Source organism: Convolutriloba macropyga, chromosome 5, assembly GCF_964194025.1.
Source record: "Convolutriloba macropyga chromosome 5, txConMacr16.3, whole genome shotgun sequence".
NCBI classification, from domain to species: domain Eukaryota; kingdom Metazoa; phylum Xenacoelomorpha; order Acoela; family Convolutidae; genus Convolutriloba; species Convolutriloba macropyga.
Window position 1 is genome coordinate 45,466,227 of NC_134472.1, and position 9,776 is coordinate 45,476,002.

Here is a 9,776-nt window from a genome sequence, read left to right on the forward strand (position 1 = left end):
GCCTTACACCTTATTAGTCTATGTATGCGATTCATGGAAACTTGCGCCTAACTACGAGTTTCAATTAATAATTTTTAAACCAATCAATATTTTTCTTTTTCTTTGATCCCAATCGCTGTTCTAGAGATCGATGGCGGATATTTCCGGCAATCTTTTAGGGTTTTTTTCCTTATAGACCGTATGTGTCATAAAATTGACAGTCCGAATCAAACCCAAAATTTTAGTGGTCTATTAAAGGGCTGGTGGCCGATCTGTCTATCTTATTTCTTTAGTTGGTTCAATTCATGGAAAGCCACAAGCATCTATCGCGGCTGTTTTTCGGTAACATGCCGGCTATGTTTACTAACCAATTCCTGGTCAATTTAAGACCTAGTTATTGTTTATTGCTAGGCAACAATTTGCTTAGCTCTACCTCATTTCGCTGCCGTCCTCACATATTGCGTTAAATCCTGTTGAATTGTTTCGTTCAATGAAGCCTGTTTCATTCTTTGATCTGTCAAAATACTCTGTCAAAATACTGACGTTGGGAAAAGTACCGACATTTCGGGTCATTGCCGTTCTTCAGGCTATTTTTTTGATCTGTTAAAAAATTGTGCTTTTTGAAGTCAAATTGGAAGTAATTTTGATAACTTCGAAACAGTAAGTGGAGAGAGGGGTTCGACAGCGTGATTTTTTTTCACTCTAAATTTCACTCACAGTGAGAAAACGATGACTGCTGTATCGAGAATAATTCTTAGAATTGTAACTGAGCACTTTTTCTGCTGTTTTGGTTTTGGTTTTGCCATTTTCGCTTAGAAGCGAGGGTTATAGAATTGACAAGAAGAACAAGTCTTTACCGCACGACGAAAGTGTTTGGCTCATGCGCCCCGTTGTCTAATGGAATTTGTGACTTTATTGTAGGTCAATTTAAGCTGTTAACGCGCAATTGGCTCTTTTTTCAGTTTGCTTAGTTTTTTAAATGGAAATTGTGATGTGATCGAGTGGTTAGAACTGTGTAACAGGAAGCAATTGATTATATAGTTCTTTCGGTGCATTGGATATGCTTTTAAGAAACTTTCACCAAAATTTTTGGTTGTGGAATCTTAATTTTTTGTTCAATTTTACTTATTGTCAATAATTTTCTTTTTTTTGAGCTGTTGTTCTGCAATTGACATAGACAGCAGTAGATTCGATTTAATTTTGACCGTAGCGTTTTTTTTTCGATTTTTCTTTCGTTCATCACCTAAGTAGTTTGTGATCTCAAATACTCTTCATCAAATTATCGTTTTTGTTAACTGCTATCAGACAATGTTTGTGGCAATTTTAGTCCCCTGGTCTTTGTTATGCGATTTTTGCTTGATCATATTTTTGTCTGACACATTTATTGGTCCTTGATAACTGGATTAACAAGAAGCGCAGGGAGAGCATTAAGTGGCCCAACATCTCTTAGAGCCTTACACCTTAATAGTCTATGTATGCGATTCATGGAAACTTGCGCCTAACTACGAGTTTCAATTAATAATTTGAAACCAATCAATATTTTTCTTTTTCTTTGATCCCAATCGCTGTTCTAGAGATCGATGGCGGATATTTCCGGCAATCTGCGTTGTTTGTGCATAACAGCTGTTCGATTTTCAATTCGGAAAATTCAAATCTATACTCTAATCAAAAAGCGGACAATATTGCAACCTTTTTGGGATCTGTAAACGCAATGAATGAGTGAACTATTTGCAGCAATCTGAAGTGATATTTTCAAAGACTTGGAATTGGTTTGGGACTCTGTTTGGAGCTTTTTCAATATCTGGAGGCCCAAACTGGGCTTTAGAAGTCTGCCAAGTGCTTAGAGTGGTGCAACTGCTGGGATGATCTTTTAATTCAATGTTAGAAGGTCATTTTTAGGAGTTTTTGAGCTCAAAATGGTACAATTTTCCATGTTTGTGGATTTTTAGAGTACTTTGTTCGATCAGTCTTAGGATTAATTTTTTAAGAGTTGATGAAGGTCTTTACAAAATTACTTGTTATGACCATCTCATGAGCCTATGTGTTTTGATACTACAAACTCAAACGCACAAAATGATACTGGTTTTTGTAATTTTTTTTTCAATTTTTCCAAAAGTTTGTCATTTTTTGAGTTGTTCATCCTCAAGATTCACGGAATCTCCTTTAAGATTTGATGGTAGGGCACTGCATAGTTCCTAGTAACAATGGAGTGATTTTCAACATTTTAAAGTCTCGAATATTCGCATTTGTTTTTATAAAACCTGCAATTTCAAGTTTTCCTGATATTTGTGTCAATTTTTGTCAAATATCACGGGCCAGAAAACCTATTCCACGGTCTGGTAACAATAAAAAGTTTTTGCATGGTTGTTAGTGTTAATGGATTTGTTTCCAACAATTTAACTTGTCGGATTTTAGAAATTTTGAATATCAATTTTGAAAAAGCTCTTTTAGGGCTTTTTTCTTATAGACTGTGTATCACAAAATTGATAGTCCGAATCTAATTCAAAAGTTATAGTGTTCTATTAAAGGACTGGTGGTCGGATCTGTAACTTTTTTTTCTAGTTGTTTCAATTCTTGAAAGCCCCCGAGCGTCTGTCGCGGATTTTTTCCGACAATCTGCCGGCTATGTTTTTGGTCTGGTTTTTTTTCTAGTTTTTTAGTAGCTGCGAAGCGATAGTGACTTTTTTGGGGAAGTTTTTTTTTACAATTCAAAGAATTTGAATTGTATGGGGCGCTGTCATTCTTTTAAGTGCTGTTCACATATTTTCATGATTTTTGAAATCAAATTGGAGTAGTGATTTTGGTAACGCGAAGCAGGAAGTGGAGCGAAAAAGCGAGTGGTTTTGCGGCGTAAAATTTTTTCGCTCTAAATTTAAAGTAGATTGAGAAAACGGTGTTGGAACAAAAATTCGCTTTCTCGCGAATGGTTTTTTGTTCATATGCGGAAATTTCACTCTGATTTTACTGCTTTTTCGATGTTTTGGATCAGGTTGTTTTCTAAAGAGATTTTCCCAATCCATTCATAGTTCATTCTAGGCCCAGTTTATTGTTTGAAGCAAATTTTCATTTCTCGCTAGTGGTTTTTTGTTCAAATGCGGCCGTTTGACATTTTCTGTTTTTGTTTATTTTTTTTTGATCTGATTTTTTTAGAAATCGTTTTCCCAATCCATTCATAATCTGCTCTAGGTCTAAATTGTGTTTAGTCAATGAAAATTCTTTGAATTTTACGTCAGGACTTGTCCTGCTATGTTTTTTAATTCGCCTCCAACGATGATTCTTACAACCTGACTTCTTAGAATTGACTTTTTCGAAGACGTTAGTGACTTCTACTACTTTGCAGTTAAATTTTTTGTGCGTGACATCATTTCTGATTTTAGTTCAGTAGCGTGATTTTCCTCACTCGAAAAAAATGACTTCTGAACTCACTTATGAAGCTTTAATTTTTATGAGCATTTACTAGTTAAAGATCATGCATCTAAGTAGTGCCAAACTTATATACCCTAATTATTCAGTATTAGTCTTCTGTTTTTGAGTTCGAATATCAATTTTGAAAGTCTTTTTTAGGGTTTTTTCCTTATAGACCGTATGTGTCATAAAATTGACAGTCCGAATCAAACCCAAAATTTTATTGGTCTATTAAAGGGCTGGTGGCCGATCTGTCTATCTTATTTCTTAAGTTGGTTCAATTCATGGAAAGCCACAAGCATCTGTCGTGGCTGTTTTTCGGAACATGCCGGATATGTTTACTAACAAATTCCTGGTCAATTTCAGACCTAGTTATTGTTTATTGCTAGGCAACAATTTGCTTAGCTCTACCTCATTTCGCTGCCGTCCTCACATATTGCGTTAAATCCTGCTGAATTGTTTCGTTCAATGAAGCCTGTTTCATTCTTTGATCTTTCTAATCAAAATACTGACGTTGGGAAAAGTACCGACATATCGAGTCATTGCCGTTCTTCAGGCTATGTTTTTGATCTGTTAAAAAAATTGTGGTTTTTGAAGTCAAATTGCAAGTAATTTTGATAACTTCGAAACAGTAAGTGGAGAGAGGGGTTCGACAGCGTGATTTTTTTTCACTCTAAATTTCGCTCACAGTGAGAAAACGATGACTGCTGTATCGAGAATAATTCTTAGAATTGTAACAGCACTTTTTCTGCTGTTTTGGTTTTGCCATTTTCACTTAGAAGCGAGGGTTATAAAATTGACAAGAAGAACAAGATTTTACCGCATGACGAAAGTGTTTGGCTCATGCGCCCCGTTGTCTAAAGGAATTTGTGACTTTCTTGTAGGTCAATTTAAGCTGTTAACGCGCAATTGGCTCTTTTTTCAGTTTGCTTAGTTTTTTAAATGGAAATTGTGATGTGATCGAGTGGTTAGAACTGTGTAACAGGAAGCAATTGATTATATAGTTCTTTCGGTGCATTGGATATGCTTTTAACAAACTTTCACCAAAATTTTTGTTTGTGGAATCCTAATTTTTTGTTGAATTTTACTTATTGTCAATAATTTTCTTTTTTTGAGCTGTTGTTCTCCAATTGACATAGACAGCCGTAGATTCGATTTAATTTTGACCGTAGCGTTTTTTTTCGATTTTTCTTGCGTTCATCACCTAAGTAGTTTGTGATCTCAAATACTCTTCATCAAATTATCGTTTTTTTAACTGCTAGCAGACAATGTTTGTGGCAATTTTAGTCCTGTGGTCTTTTTTATGCGATTTCTGCTTGATCATATTTTTGTCTGACACATTTGGTTTGGTCCTTGATAACTGGATTAACAGGAAGCGCTGGGAAAGCATTAAGTGGCCCAACATCTCTTAGAGCCTTACACCTTAATAGTCTCTATGTATGCGATTCATGGAAACTTGCGCCTAACTACGAGTTTCAATTAATAATTTTAAACCAATCAATATTTTTCTTTTTCTTTGATCCCAATCGCTGTTCTAGAGATCGATGGCGGATATTTCCGGCAATCTGCGTTGTTTGTGCATAACAGCTGTTCGATTTTCAATTCGGAAAATTCAAATCTATACTCTAATCAAAAAGCGGACAATATTGCAACCTTTTTGGGATCTGTAAACGCAATGAATGACTGAACTATTTGCAGCAATCTGAAGTGATATTTTCAAAGACTTGGAATTGGTTTGGGACTCTGTTTGGAGCTTTTTCAATATCTGGAGGCCCAAACTGGGCTTTAGAAGTCTGCCAAGTGCTTAGAGTGGTGCAACTGCTGGGATGATCTTTTAATTCAATGTTAGAAGGTCATTTTTAGGAGTTTTTGAGCTCAAAATGGTACAATTTTCCATGTTTGTGGATTTTTAGAGTACTTTGTTCGATCAGTCTTAGGATTAATTTTTTAAGAGTTGATGAAGGTCTTTACAAAATTACTTGTTATGACCATCTCATGAGCCTATGTGTTTTGATACTACAAACTCAAACGCACAAAATGATACTGGTTTTTGTAATTTTTTTTTCAATTTTTCCAAAAGTTTGTCATTTTTTGAGTTGTTCATCCTCAAGATTCACGGAATCTCCTTTAAGATTTGATGGTAGGGCACTGCATAGTTCCTAGTAACAATGGAGTGATTTTCAACATTTTAAAGTCTCGAATATTCGCATTTGTTTTTATAAAACCTGCAATTTCAAGTTTTCCTGATATTTGTGTCAATTTTTGTCAAATATCACGGGCCAGAAAATCTATTCCACGGTCTGGTAACAATAAAAAGTTTTTGCATGGTTGTTAGTGTTAATGGATTTGTTTCCAGCAATTTAACTTTTCGAATTTTAGAAATTTTTTGATAGAATTTGCAATTTTTCTCATTTTTCTCAGTTTTTATCTTTGTTTTTCTTGCCTCAGTAGCCAGGTAACCTCCTCAATTTTTTGATAGCATGTCCCATAGTTGCTAGGGGCAATGGATTGCTTTTCAACAATTTTCTAGAACAAAATTCTATTTTGTGATAATTTTTGAATTTTTCTAAAATTTGTTGTATTTAACCTAGCTTATTGATCTTTGTGCCAATGAATATTTTAGGGCTTCGAATTGAGTTACTGGATAGCTTTGCAATTGATTTCAATTTTTTTTTCATTTTCTGATTTAATCTATCTTCATGGGCCAATGAATTTTTTTCAGGTCTTGCAAATATTATTTTGGACCAATTTTTAGAGATAAAAATTGGTTTTTAACATATTTTTGAAATAGGTTTATTTAAAGGGATCAAATCCTTCCTTTGGGCAAAAGCATCAAGAGTTTTAACAATGAGTATTTTTTATAGTTTGTTTGATTGTTTTAGTTTTAACTGTTTGAGATGATTTTGCTTGTTTTGGCTGTCATTGTTCAAATGATCTGCGGGTCAGGTAAAGTACTTCTAAGTTTTTCGTTGAATTTTTTGAAATTTTCTACGGGACTTGTCCTGCTATGTTTTCGGTTTCGTCTTCTCCATCGATGATTCTTACAATCTGACTTCTTGTAATTGACTTCTGCTTTACAGTTGAAGTTTGTGTGCGTGTGACGTCAATTCTGCTGTTTGGTGAATTGCGTGACTCACCTCACTCAAATAGTTCTGAACTAACTTATAGAACTTTAAATTTTATGAACATTTACTGGTTAAAGATCAGTTGTGCGCGTCTAAGTAGTGCCAAGCTTATATGCCCTAATTCTTGAGTGTTAAATTTTTGATTTCGAATATCAATTTTGAAAAAGCTCTCTTAGGGCTTTTTCTTATAAACTGTATGTGTCACAAAATTGACAGTCCGATTCTCATTCAAAAATTCTAGTGTTCTATTAAGGGACTGGTGGTCGATCTGTGTCTTTTTTCTTCAGTTGTTACAATTCTTGAAAGGCCGCAATCTGCCGGCTATGTTTTGGTCTGGTTTTTTCTTTGTAATTTTTTTAGTAGCCGCAAAGCGATAGTGGCTTTTTTGGGGAAGTTGTTGTTTTTTTAACAATTCAAAGAATTTGAATTGTATGGGGAGCTGTCATTCTTTTAAGTGCTGTTCACATATTTTCATGATATTTGAAATCAAATTGGAGTAGTGATTTTGGTAACGCGAAGCAGGAAGTGGAGCGAAAAAGCGAGTGGTTTTGCGGCGTAAATTTTTTTCGCTCTAAATTTAAAGTACATTGAGAAAACGGTGTTGGAACAAAAATTCGCTTTCTCGCGAATGGTTTTTTGTTCATATGCGGAAATTTCACTCTGATTTTACTGCTTTTTCGATGTTTTGGATCAGATTGTTTTCTAAAGAGTTTTTCCCAATCCATTCATAGTTCATTCTAGGCCCAGTTTTTTGTTTGAAGCAAATTTTCATTTCTCGCTAATGGTTTTTTGTTCAAATGCGGCCGTTTGACATTTTCTGTTTTTTTGTTTAATTTTTTTGATCTGATTTTTTTAGAATTCGTTTTCCCAATCCATTCATAATCTGCTCTAGGTCTAAATTGTGTTTAGTCAATGAAATTTCTGCGAATTGTACGTCAGGACTTGTCCTGCTATGTTTTTTTAATTCGGCTCCATCGATGATTCTTACAACCTGATTTCTTAGAATTGACTTTTTCGAAGACGTTATTGACTTCTACTACTTTGCAGTTAAATTTTTTGTGCGTGACATCATTTCTGATTTTAGTTCAATAGCGTGATTTTCCTCACTCGAAAAAAATGACTTCTGAACTCAATTATGGAGCTTTAATTTTTGTGAGCATTTACTAGTTAAAGATCATGCATCTAAGTAGTGCCAAACTTATATGCCCTAATTATTCAGTATTAGTCTTCTGTTTTTGATTTCGAATATCAATTTTGAAAAAGCTCTTTTAGGGTTTTTTCCTTATAGACCGTATGTGTCATAAAATTGACAGTCCGAATCAAACCCAAAATTTTAGTGGTCTATTAAAGGGCTGGTGGCTGATCTGTCTATCTTATTTCTTTAGTTGGTTCAATTCATGGAAAGCCACAAGCATCTATCGCGGCTGTTTTTCGGTAACATGCCGGCTATGTTTACTAACCAATTCCTGGTCAATTTTAGACCTAGTTATTGTTTATTGCTAGGCAACAATTTGCTTAGCTCTACCTCATTTCGCCGCCTTCATCACATATTGCGTTAAATCCTGTTGAATTGTTTCGTTCAATGAAGCCTGTTTCATTCCTTGATCTGTCAAAATACTGACGTTGGGAAAAGTACCGACATTTCGAGTCATTGCCGTTCTTCAGGCTATGTTTTTGATCTGTTAAAAAATTGTGCTTTTTGAAGTCAAACTGGAAGTAATTTTGATAACGTCGAAACAGTAAGTAGAGAGAGTGGTTCGACAGCGTGATTTTTTTCACTCTAAATTTCACTCAGTGAGAAAACGATGACTGCTGTATCGAGAATAATTCTTAGAATTGTAACTGAGCACTTGTTCTGCTGTTTTGGTTTTGGTTTTGCCATTTTCACTTAGAAGCGAGGGTTATAAAATTGACAAGAGGAACAAGTCTTTACCGCTAGACGAAAATGTTTTGCTCATGCGCCCCGTTGTCTAAAGGCGCAATCGGCCCTTTTTTTTTCAGTTTGCTTAGGTTTTTTAAATGGAAATTGTGATGTGATCGAGTGGTTAGAACTGTGTAACAGGAAGCAATTGATTATATAGTTCTTTCGGTGCATAGGATATGCTTTTAAAAAACGTTCACCAAATTTTTTGGTTGTTTAATCTTAATTTTTTAAATCAATTTTACTTATTGTCAATAATTTTCTTTTTTTGAGCTGTTGTTCTGCAATTGACATAGACAGCAGTAGATTCGATTTAATTTTGACCGTAGCGTTTTTTTCGATTTTTCTTTCGTTCATCACCTAAGTTGTTTGTGATCTCAAATACTCTTCATCAAATTATCGTTTTTTTTAACTGCTAGCAGACAATGTTTGTGGCAATTTTAGTCATGTGGTCTTTTTTATGCGATTTTTGCTTGATCATATTTTTGTCTGACACATTTGGTTTGGTCCTCGATAACTGGATTAACAGGTAGCGCAGGGAGAGCGTTAAGTAGCCCAACATCTCTCTTAGAGCCTTACACCTTAATAGTCTCTATGTATGCGATTCATGGAAACTTGCGCCTAACTACGAGTTTCAATTAATAATTTTAAACCAATCAATATTTTTCTTTTTCTTTGATCCCAATCGCTGTTCCAGGTATCGATGGAGGATATTTCCGACAATCTGCGTTGTTTGTGCATAACAGCTGTTCGATTTTCAATTCGGAAAATTCAAAGCTATACTCTAATCAAAAAGCGGACAATATTGCAACCTTTTTGGGATCTTTAAACGCAATGAATGAGTGAACTATTTGCAGCAATCTGCAGTAATGTTTTCAAATACTTGGAAATGGTTTGGCACTCTGTCTTGGAGCATTTTTACTATTTAGAGGGAGGAGTCATAGTGATTTATGTCTAAGGATCTCTGACTTCCCTGATCACGAGATGTAAAGTCAAGAGCAGGTCTTGAAACAAATGTTATGCTGAATAAAATTGAAGAGCCGAGAAAAGAGGGAAGTAGTTTTTTTTAATTCTCTCGAAAAATGTTTGAAACAATTTTTGTAGACATTTGTCTTTTTTATGCAAAATTTTTGTTGGACCGTTTTCTTCCAGAACTTTTTTTCGCTTTTACTTCTTGACTGACTTTTTCGCGATTGACATTTTTTTTTGTTTTGAGTGGTTTCAATTGTCAGAAATTAACTGTGTTACAAAAATAAACGCGAAAGATTTGGAAAGACGCGCGCATAGCTCGGGAAGTCTAGTGGTTACTACTGTCCACAACTCTCATGCGGGAGCTCTCGGGTTCA